This window comes from Lathyrus oleraceus, chromosome 6 (assembly GCF_024323335.1).
Source record: "Lathyrus oleraceus cultivar Zhongwan6 chromosome 6, CAAS_Psat_ZW6_1.0, whole genome shotgun sequence".
Taxonomy (NCBI): Eukaryota; Viridiplantae; Streptophyta; class Magnoliopsida; order Fabales; family Fabaceae; genus Lathyrus; species Lathyrus oleraceus.
In genome coordinates this window covers 426,419,885-426,431,967 of record NC_066584.1, presented here as the reverse complement: position 1 = coordinate 426,431,967, position 12,083 = coordinate 426,419,885, and positions in this window count along the sequence as shown.

Here is a 12,083-nt window from a genome sequence, read left to right as displayed (position 1 = left end):
AGAGGATGAAACCTAATGAGTTAAATCCATGATGAGTCACGCCGATCTTCCAAACTCCATTTGCGGACATGCACTATTGACAACAGCTTACACACTTAACCAAGTTCCATCCAAAAGGTTGAGAAGACACCATATGAGATATGGAGTGGTAAGAAACCACATATGTCTTACATGAAGATTTAGGGTTGCGAAGTTTATGTGAAACAACAAATTTCAACTAAGCTTGAGCCCAAATCTGACAAATGCTTATTTGTGGGGTATCCTAAAGAAACAAGAGGATATTACTTCTACAATCCTTTTGAGGGCAAAGTGTTTGTCGCTCAAACTGGAGTTTTCCTAGAAAAGGATTTTATTTCCAAAGGAACCAGTGGGAGGAAAGTAGAGCTTGAACAAATTCAAGAATCACAAAGCATTGATACACCTATGGAGGAATTGGAGCAGGAAACACAAGTAGTTGTGTAAGAGCAACCTGCTCAAGTAGAACAAGACCAGCGTAGGTCAGGCAGGATACGTTACCTACCTGAGATATATGGATCAAGGTGATGTATTACTCATGGATCAAGATGAGCCTGTGACCTACTCATGGAATCTTTGTTTTGATGAAACAATAAAACAATATGGATTCATCAAGAACGAAGATGAGCCTTGTGTCTACAAGAAGGTTAGTGGGAGCATGATCGTATTCTTGGTATTATATGTAGATGACATATTACTTATTGGAAGCGATATCCCTACCCTGCAACAAGTAAAGTCTTGGGTAGGGAAATGCTTTTCTATGAAGAACCTAGGTGAAGCAGCCTATATATTAGGAATCAGAATCTATAGAGATAGATCATAAAATGCTTGGCCTAAGTCAGAGTACATAGACAAGGTGCTGAGACGCTTTAATATGAATGATTCAAATGGTTATATGTTTTGCTGAAATGGTGGCGCTGTGAGCTTGAAAAGTTCAAAGCAAGATACAGTTGTTGATTCTACAACCGAGGCTAAGTATATTGCTGCCTCAAATACAGAAAAGGGAGTTGTTTGGATCAAAAAGGTTCATTAGTAAACTTGGCATAGTCCCTAGCATTGTGGATCCCATTGGTCCCTATTATGATAACAATGGTGCTATCGCACAAGCCAAGGAGCCTAGATCTCACCGACGATCCAAACACATACTTAGGCGTTATCATCTCATTCGAGAGATAATAGATAGAGGAGATGTGAAAATATATAAAGTACCTACACTTGACAATATAGCTGACCCACTGACAAAGCCTCTTGTGCAGCAGAAGCATGATGGCCATACTAGATCAATGGACATACGGGGTATGCCTGATTGGCTCTAGTGCTAGTGGGAGATTGTTGGTGTAAGCCCTAGAGGCCAATACTTTTTGGTACTTGTATCGAATTATAAAAGGCATTTTCTTTATTATGGTTGATTAATAAAGTCCCTGGAATAGATAGTCCGTTTAATGTATTAAGTGTGACTTAATCATGAGAACACATTAAACATAAGGACACTATTCCTAAAGTATCTGTAGTCGAGCTTTAGTGTGAAGTGGGATAACATTAAAGCATTAAGACTATTATGTTTGTAGACTGATGATCACATCTCATGGATCATGGATAAAGAGTTATCAAGTCTTAAACATAGGTATGAATATTAGGAGTAATATTTATACCGGATTGACCCGCTATGAGAATACTATATAGAAAGTTATGTAAAGTATCATAAGTTATTCTCATGGTGATAATAGTGTATACCACTCTTCGACCTGAAACCACTATGGATCCTAGATGTAGAGTCGAGTGCTTTATTGCTGATCCAACGTTGTCCGTAACTGGATAACCATAAAGACAGTTGATGGGTACTCCACAAAGCATGTTGAGGGACATGAGTGTCCTAGATGGAATTTGCCCATCCTGCGTAACAGGATAAATGTCTATGGGCCCAATATTGAACTGGACAAGGGTGACACGGTATATACCTTGTGTTCAATATAGACATAAGGGCAAAGGGGTAATTATACATATAATTATTATCACAGAAGGAATTGTCAGATCACATGACATTTTCGTGTCTTGGGTAGCAGTGATGTGTTGCTAGATACCGCTCACTGTTTATTATGTTAAATGCGTGATTTAATATAATTGCCAACGTCACGAAAACCTACAGGGTCACACACAAAGGACGGTTTGATGAGAGATAGAGTAACTAAGGAATACCGTAAGGTACGGTGCCCTTAAGTGAATTATAGAACATCGTAAGGTACGGTGTACTTGAGTAGAATACGAAATATGGTAAGGTACCATGGGCTTAAGTGATTTTGGGCATATTATAAGATATGGGCCAAAATACACTTAAGTGGGCTTTTTAGCTTGAAGCCCACACAAGTGGTTCTATAAATAAAACCCTTGTGCAGAAGCAAAAATAGCGGTTGCATTATTTTCGTTTTCTCTCACTCTCTCTCTCTCTCACTCAAAGCCTTCATTCATACCAGCTAGCACTGAGATTGAAGGAACCCGTTCGTGTGGACTGAGTAGAGACGTTGTCATCGTTCAACGTTCGTGATCGCTTCGTGGATTTGCATCAAAGGTTTTGATCGTCACAAGAGATCTGCACCAAAGGTTTCAATCGTCACAAGAGGTAAATATTCTATCACTGATCATGACCATTCGTAAGGATCTCTAAAGGAGAAAATTTTAATTTCCGCTGCGTTTTGGATCGCAATTCTCCTTCATGGTGATGTGCACTTTGTACTTTTTGTATAATATTTTGCTTTCCTACCAGACAATTAAGTCTTTCAAAGGGTCTTATGATGCTATTATTTCTGTATCCTTTTGTGTGTTCCCTTTGACCTCACCTATCTTGCCCGTCTTATTATTTGATTTACAGATTTATAGTCAACCTTGTGGATCGGCACATTTATCTTATTTGGGTCACAAAACTTGATAGGTTCCAGACCAAGATAACTCAGATAGCCCCAGTAGGTTCTCGACCCCTGGTCGTTGTAGAGCTCGGTAATATAAGTCGGAGCCTCCCAGTGGACCTCGTCTAATTGCAATTTAGCTTTAACTATGTTAATTAGATAAAACGGTCGGCTTAAAGCGAGTCAGTTTGTCCTTTTAGTTGAATTTTGTACCATATAGGCTTGAAGCCCTAGTAAGTAAGGCCTTAATGATTCGAGGGGTCTTGTTAATCTCGAACACAGACCAGCGAACTCCGAGTAGATCATGTCAGATATTTAGCTAAGAAAAATTAACCAAACTACTTAAACTTAAAGATATGTTAACTTTTCTTGACCGTTGCTCAAAGCCCCATGGCTTTGATGTTAAATGAAGGTGAAAGACTTTTACTAATGTTGCCCGACCATAGCTGATAATGTCAGAGGCTTCAAGTTGGTTGGACTTCAATTAGGCCAGAGATTTTATTAAACATTGCCCGACCGTTGTCGATTATGTCAGTGGCTTCAAGTTTCTTAGACTTCAATTAGGCCAGAGGTTTTATTAAATGTTACCCAACATAGCCAATTATGCTAGAGGCTTCAAGTTCCTTGGACTTCAGTTAGGCCATAGATTTTATTAAACGTTACCCGATTCTAGCCGATTATGCCAGAGGATTCAAGTGGCTTGGACTTTATTTAGTCCAGAGGTTTTATTAAACGTTACCCGATCTTAGCCGATTATGCCAGAGGATTCAAGTTGCTTGGACTTCAGTTAGGCTAGAGGTTTTATTAAACGTTACCCGACCATAGTCGATTATGCCAGAGACTTCAAGTTGCTTGGGCTTCATCCTGGATTGAGTCCTAGGACCGCTTTTCTACTTTATACAATACATTTTCTTTAACTATGGGTGCCTCATTAAAAACCCTTACCCTTGCAAGGGAAAAGAGTGCATTCCCATAATTTTTATTTATGATAATTATTACACAGTCCAGTTAAGATAAAACTTAAGACTAGTTACATTCCAAGTCCTAGGTATTTCAACACCTTCTAAGCTTTCTAACTTGGAAGCCCTGTTGTTCAACCTCTGACTGATACGAAAAGGCCCTTCCCAATTGGGAGCTAGCTTTCCTTTTTTTCTTGGGACCAGTCACCCTCTTCACCATCATATCTCCTTTATGAAATCCTCTTTGCCTTACTTTGATATTAAACTTCCTTGAAATTATTTGTTTAGCTGTGAATTCCCTTATGTGGGAAGTTTCCCTAATTTCGTCCAACAAATCTGCAGAATTATCCAAACCGTCTGAATTGGTGCTCTCATCGAAAACCATATGCCTCCAAGTCGAAGTGTTAATTTCGACTGATGTCATTGCATTGACTCCGCAAACCATCCTAAAAGGAGTATCCCAAGTAATTGAATAGGGCGTAGTATGGTAAGACCATAAAATTTCATGCAGGTACTCGGCCTATAATCCTTTGGCTTCATCCAACTTCTTTTTCGTTACGAAAAAAATGGTCTTGTTTGTCGCCTCTGCCTGACCATTTTTCTGTGGGTGTCCCACTGAAATGAACCGATTTTGTATTCCCAAATATTTGCAAAACTCTACCATATATGAACTAGCAAATTGTGTGACTTTATTTGACATAATAACCCATGGAATACCAAACCAACATATTATGTTTCTCTATAAGAATTGACGTACTCTTTCCGCTATGATTCGTGCCACTGCTTCTGCCTCTACCCATTTAGTGAAATAATTGACAACCAATATTAAGAAGTTCAGTTATCTAGCTGCCTCGTGAAATGGACCCGGAATATCCAAGCCTCATTGATAAAATGGCCATGGTGAGAATATTGAATGCAATAATTCTGCAGGAGAGTGGATGAAAGGAGCAAAAACTTGGCATTTCCCCCATCGGCTCACAAATTATGCACAATGCTCGACCAATAATATCATGCTCTAAGTGTTTTTCCGATAGTGCTCTTCCTCTAATGTGACTGCCACAAATCCATTTATGTACCTCCTTCATGATAAACATCGTGTTTTCTTCCGGAATACACCTCAACATGGAGCCGACCTTCCCATCTTGTATAACTTATCGGCCGACATGAGATATCTAGAAGATATTCTTTTAATGAATCTGGCCTCCACCTCCTATTCAGAAATTTCATTACGGGTTAAATACCGAACAATAGGTGCCATCCAACCTTTTGCATTATCCACCATCATAATTTCCTTGACCTCTGTACTTGGTGATTCTAGAGTTTCTTGAATTACTGCTTTATTTAACCTAGCACTTTTGGTGCTTGCTAACCATGCCGAGAGGTCGGGTATGACGTTCTCCTCTGTTAGGATATGGTTTATCTCAAATTCTTCAAATGTACGAGACATCTTGAGATCCTTTTGTAACTATCTCACCAACGATCGATCTTTCGTCTAAAACTTTCCCCTGACTTGGCTGACGATTAATTGAGACTCAGTCTGAACCAACATATGTGTTACTCCAACCTCCTAGTTATTTCCATTCTCCCGCATAGGATTTTCCGAGTTATTATCTCCTCTGGATGGGATTCTTTTCTTTGGCTGTCCTCCGAGGTCTTTAACATAGAACAACAACCGAGGTCTCTAAGTCCGGAGTTGGGATAGTCCTTCATATGCTCGTATTCCCCTTTGATGTAGTGGTTCGAGTGTCCTTGCTGGTCGTTAAACCCACGGGTAGTCGACACCTTTCTATGTTTGTTTGCTGAAGAATGTTGTATCATCTTTTAGTTGAGTCCTGATAGCTAACAACCGAGAATTGAGGTAAGCTCGTATACCATCATAGAGGCCTAAGAGATTTTGAATCCCATACTTCTTCCCTCTGACTATTGGTCGTAATAATATGCCTCTGAGGGTCAGTTTTATTATCAAAAAACATCAGCGATGACAGTTTGAAGTTCTTTGGGACTTGATCATCCCAGATAACCTCAGACGAAGGTTGGAAATCTAGAGGTTTCTCCTCTGTGTTCCCCTTGTTGGTTATATGTTTTCAAAACATGAACATTATCTTGCAAGGTTTCATTTTGTTGATGGAAAGCTCCCACCATTGCGAGCAATTGAGTTATACATGGTGGTGGTGGTGGATCGCTTTGACTGGGAGATAATCCAGACATCGTACAGTTAAATTATTAACAACTTTCATTATGGTTTTTGTGTGGCCTGGGCAAGTTTTACCGAGGCCCCACGATGGGCGTCAAATATTCTTGCTAAAAAACACTAAAAGGTTGACTTTCTTATTATGCGTCGGGGAGAGCCCTAATTGGTTGGTTATAGGTGTTTGTTATGTATTTTCTCAGATGATCTTTGTTCCCCCTACTTCATATAGGGAATCACGTATTTATATGCCTTTGCTTCATCCATCTTCTATCAATCCTTACCTCTTCATATCCCTCATAAAGGCAGCCTCATATAACATTCTTCATCCTTACAATTGCCAAGTAACGCTTTTAAATCAATATCTATAACTCTCACATCATCATCAAACATTTCATAACCATCTCTTGTGAATTTTCACATGACGTCCTCGCATTGATATTGGCCCCGACTTGTATACAAAGTCGACCCCAACGTACTCATTTTAATGGATTTTAACTGAATCCTGAATTGTATATACGGGTTCAATTATCCGACGTGCTTGCTTCACCAGTTCGGTCTCAGGGAATTCCAGGATGTACAAATATGTTTTGGAATTATGAGAGTTATAAGTGTTTAGATTCACATGGAAATGATTTTTTGAAAGTTTTTGTTAACACGTTAAATAAATAGTAAACAAACGACTGAACGGTTCAAATAATACATTCATTGTGTTAATTTTGAAAAATAAAAATGTCTTCAAAGAGAGCAAATGATGCAAGCTAAGGAATTTTCTGAAAAATGTACATATATTTTGAAGATGAAATACCACAGTGCTAAAGACAAGGTAGTAACCATGTGCGTAGACCTGGTAGGAGCCCGACATTGCCATAAATTTGTATTGAGAAACTTACATGCAACTGCCATCCAGGAAAAAGGGAAGGTGAACGAGGACAACTCTTCGGAATAACACATGGTATATGACATTAACACGGACTTCGACGAACGTCTGAAAGAAGCCATGTATGCAGATTAGCACGATCTAGAGAGATTTTCCCCTTGAAGCCAAAATGAAGATTCCATGGACATTCTCTGATGATTACTTTGTATCCATTCAACTTTACGATAATCCAACACTAATTGTGAAGATTGACAAAATTCTTCCAAGCTCGTGGAAGATAGACTCATTACATGCCTTAAAGTCAACGTATTTGCAGTATTTCCATTGGAGATTTCAAGCATTGGCCCTAGCATGTGGTTCCATCAATTTAACATTAATTATTTCACCAAGTACATCACCCAGAGAAGACGGCGTCCATCACCCGAGAAAGTTAAAGCCACCAAGAGAATTGTAGATGAATTCCTGCAAGCCAATTTCATCTCAAAATTAAAGGAAACATAATGGTTATTGAAACTTTATAATTTTCAATCTTATCTTCATAAGAGATACTATAGCATTTTAATAAGTAATAAATATATCTCAAACTCTCGCATTGCAAGCAAAATTCAGAAAATAATAAAATGAAATTATTTTAATCTTGTCAAGGTTCGAACTAGTAATGACCTTACTATAAAAAGACGCACACGCCGCCGCAGGATAATTTTTTTAATTGTTCAACAAATAATATATATTTTTATTAAATTTTGAAATTGAGACCTCTATTTTTTAGAGGCTTTGTGCAACGGGCTAGATTGCACGAGCCTAAATACAACCATATATATGACATGAATCAATTAATTAATAGTGTGAATATTATATTGTTGCTCATAAGCAATACATTATATGGATCGCGTATAATTTCAAAAGAGCAATGATCATTGCGTTAAAAAGTTTCATATGAAGATAAGGTGTATTATTTTTGTGAACGGGTGTGGGTAAAGAAATTAGTTCATGTGAGTAAGATTTGTTTTAGAACGTGGAATTTAGACACACTTAATATAAAGTATATCGAAATAGTAGGTTTTATGGTTAGGAAGACGATCAATTTTATGTGCCTACAAGGAACTAAGCGTTGGGGGTGAAAATGCGAAAGTATTGGACATCTCATGTTTTAAGCTTTAGTACACCAACAAATTTAGATCAAGAAATAAGATGGGGATTATTGTAGACAAGGGGTAGAAGAAGTATACCTTGGATGTGAAAAGAGTATGAGATCATATCATAACCCTGAAGTTTATAATGGATTAAGACACCTTTAATAGTATTAGTGTTTAACACCTTTGATTAGGTTAGCAAAACACCTTCAAGAAAAATATTGGAAGGATTTAGATGGATTTTTTTTAAAGATATACCCAATGGAGATAAGTCTTTTCTAAAAGGGGATCTAGATTGACATGTGGGGAGTGTAGCAAAAGGTTTTAAGGGTGTGCATGTGGGTATAGTCATGGGGAGGTAAATGTTGTTGGGGTAATATGGGTGAGAAATGTCTAGAAAAGAGGATTGAGTAGACCTTACCTTACCAAAATTATTTTCAAAAAGGTTTTATAAATAATCAGAGTTTTTAAAAAATCGATAGAGGAAAATATTATGTATGTGCTAGATTTGATATCAGATGTTAATCTATGTTCAGACAATAGAATGAAATATGGAATTATGAATAATCTATTCAATAAGTGAATTAATAAACTTAAATTCAATTAAAATAAGGTTTCTAAATATAACTTTATTGATTATTGAATAAATAACATTATAGTTGCAAATAACTTTAATCACAAGAAATATAACGTGAACGACTTAATCAATAAAAGACCTATAATTTATATAACAAAACGCTATGAACGAAGTGAACCTAACAACACGCGGTTTCTAAGAAAAACGATAAAATCCTAAACATGAAATTCTATACAAAAAATTAAAAGGAGAAAGGGAAAGATAAGATTACACCATGGTTTATATTGGTTCAACGTGTTTGTCCTTGCTTTGTGCCTAATATAGTCTTCAATGCCAAGCCATTGAAAATTCTTAGTCTTTCACTATATTCACAATTATACAATGTGTGTTTTATACAATTAAGAAACCAAATGCTAAAACCAAAACTGAAATAACAGGTTCAATCTGAATCTTTCCTTCTTCGGTTGTATACAACCCACACAACCAAATTCTCCAAGACCTTTACTTAGTCTTGATTATGCTCTTAATTAAATTCAAGATCATCTCTAAGCATTCGTTTTGCGGTGATATTCACTCGATCTTATCAATCCTTTGTCAGAGATCTTGATTCAACCTAACGGAACATAAACTCCCAACTTCATTCTGAAACTACCTTACCTTGACACTAACGAAGTCTTTGGTGGAGAAGAAATAATTCTTTTTGCTCCTACTAGATTTTTAATTTCCAACAACAACATACAATCCTAATTTTGTTTTGTACATCAATAACTTCACAAACATCTATGATAATAAATCCTCCTCTATGATAGATTTCACTCTCTCTAAGAATTTAGAGGCAAATAATTCATGGTGTCTTGCTAGAGGTTGAAGATGAATACAAATTCAAAAGAATATTATGATTTAGTGTACTTTGAAAGCTAAACACTCTGATTTGAAAATTTTCAAAGTTGTTACTCATATAAATGGTACAATATGATTTATATTCAAGTGAAGTTTGTGTGATTCGGTCGAATGAGAAATGACTTGAGTCAAGAACTTTAAAAACCAAAATTTTGACTTTGTGATTTGAATTATGATTCAAGTCAATGATTCGAGTCTTAAAAATCTTTGATTCGAATCACATTGACAGGATTGAAATACAGATTTTGAAATGTATTTTTGATTCGAGTCAACCTTTAGCTTGATTCAGATCAAGCTTGCGTCTGATCGAGTCAGAGAAACATGTGATTTGAACCACATTGGCAGTGACAAAGTTTATTTTTCACATTCAGTTTTTTATTCGAATCATATATAACCTTGATTCGAATCACCTTCTAAAATTTGAGTTTTTGAGAAAATTGAAATGTAATATTTAATCTAAAGCTAGTATGATGAGATCTATTCATTCATGTGTTTCTTGATTCAAATAATCAACTAATTTGACAAGAACCACTTGCAACTAATTTTATCTTATGGTTCTATTTAACGCATGCAAAACACCATTGAATACGTTGAACTTAATTTAAAGATATGTATAAATCTAACATAGAGGAGACTTAATAATAAAAAATCTATATATGATAATATTGAAACTAAATAAGCTTCAAAAGCGAAACCTTAAGAGGGCAGAGAAACTTCAAATGTGAAAGGTAAATCCATCATAGAGTTTTCACCAGATTTTGATCTTACTATAGCAAATACATGCTTTATGAAAAGAGGTGAACATTTTATTACATATAAGAGTGGGGTGGGTTGTTCACAGATAGATTTCTTTCTTATTAGAAATTCATATAGGAAGGTTTATTTTGATTATAAATTTATACCATTTGAGATCTTGACTACGTAGCACAAAGTATTGGTTATGGACGTAAGAGTCAATAGGAGATAAAAGAGAAGAAGTCACATGGGTTGGAATTAAGAAAGTTACCAAGAAGGTGGTGAGTGAACAAGAACTCAAAATTCTGACGGTTTATACCAATATTTAGGAACCAAGGAGGGAATATATATATATATATATATATATATATATATATATATATATATATATATATATATATATATATATATATATATATATATATATATATATATATATATATATATATATATATATATATATATATATATATATATATATATATATATATATATATATATAGGTTTGCAAAGTGAAGAGGAATAAAAACAACATATTTTGATCAAGTGAAGTATGTTAAAGATGAAAAGGAAAATTCTTGGTTCAAGAAAATTATATAAAGGATAGGGGGAAGACATATTTATACTATTTATTTAATGAATGATATGATACCTCACATGACTCTAACATGCTCGTAATTAGAGGAGGGGGTCAAAACTATAATTATTACCATCAAATAAAAAAAAGGTAAATAAAGCGTTGAAAATGATGAGTAATAGTAAGGCGGTTGGGCTAGACAACATATTTATTAAAGTGTGGAAATTTCTTGTAGAGTGAGTAAGTGAGTGACTCACCAAACTCTTTAATAAAATAATGAGGTCAAAGAAAATGTCTGATGAATAAAGAAGAAGTACTTTTGTTGCAATCTATAAGAACAAAGGGGATATACAAAATTATGCAAATTATAGGAGATTACACTTATAAGTCATACCATGAAATTATGGGGAAAATGATTGAACATGGACAAAGAAAATAGAGCCAAGTTACAGAGAATCAATTTGATTTTATGTCTGAGAGGTTAACCATGGAAGCGGACTATCTACTACGACATGTAATGGAGTAGTATCAGATGGACCAATAAGACTTACAGCTAACTTTCATTGACTAGGAAAAAGCATATGATAGGGTGCCTAGAGATATTTTATGGAATTTCCTAGAAAAAATAAAAACTAGGATTGTCTATATTCAAGTTATTCGTGATATGTATGAAAAGACATCGACTAGTATGCACTAAGGTTTAACCATAAATCCTTATCCGTTTAGTTTAATTTTGGATGTACTCATGTAACATATATGTGAGATATTAGACCGAACTCTAGTATGGTTGAAGGGTAGCTTCTTGGTTCGACAAACCGATAGGATCATTAGCATGTCGTCAAAATCTATTCACATGTTCTAGTTGAAGTATGCTAGGATTGTTAGCATGTCGAATTGGACATGCTTGTTATGCCCAATTGTTTAAGTTATACTATTCTCTAAGTTAACTTGTGTAATGGGTCAGTGTGTAAAAGTCAATTAGGTTAACATGTCAGGTTTCTTATAAATAACATATTAGTCTCTTATCATTGTATAACACAAACCCTAATTAGGGTGAGAGAGGTTATTTGATATTCTGTAACACTTGCAATCTTGTTTCAAAGAGAAAGTAAATGATATCAGTTTATAACTAATTTCATTGTGTTCTCATTGTTTTCTTTTTTTCCCTATCCTTGTGGGTTTCTTACCGATCTAGAAACCAATTATACTTTGTAATTCT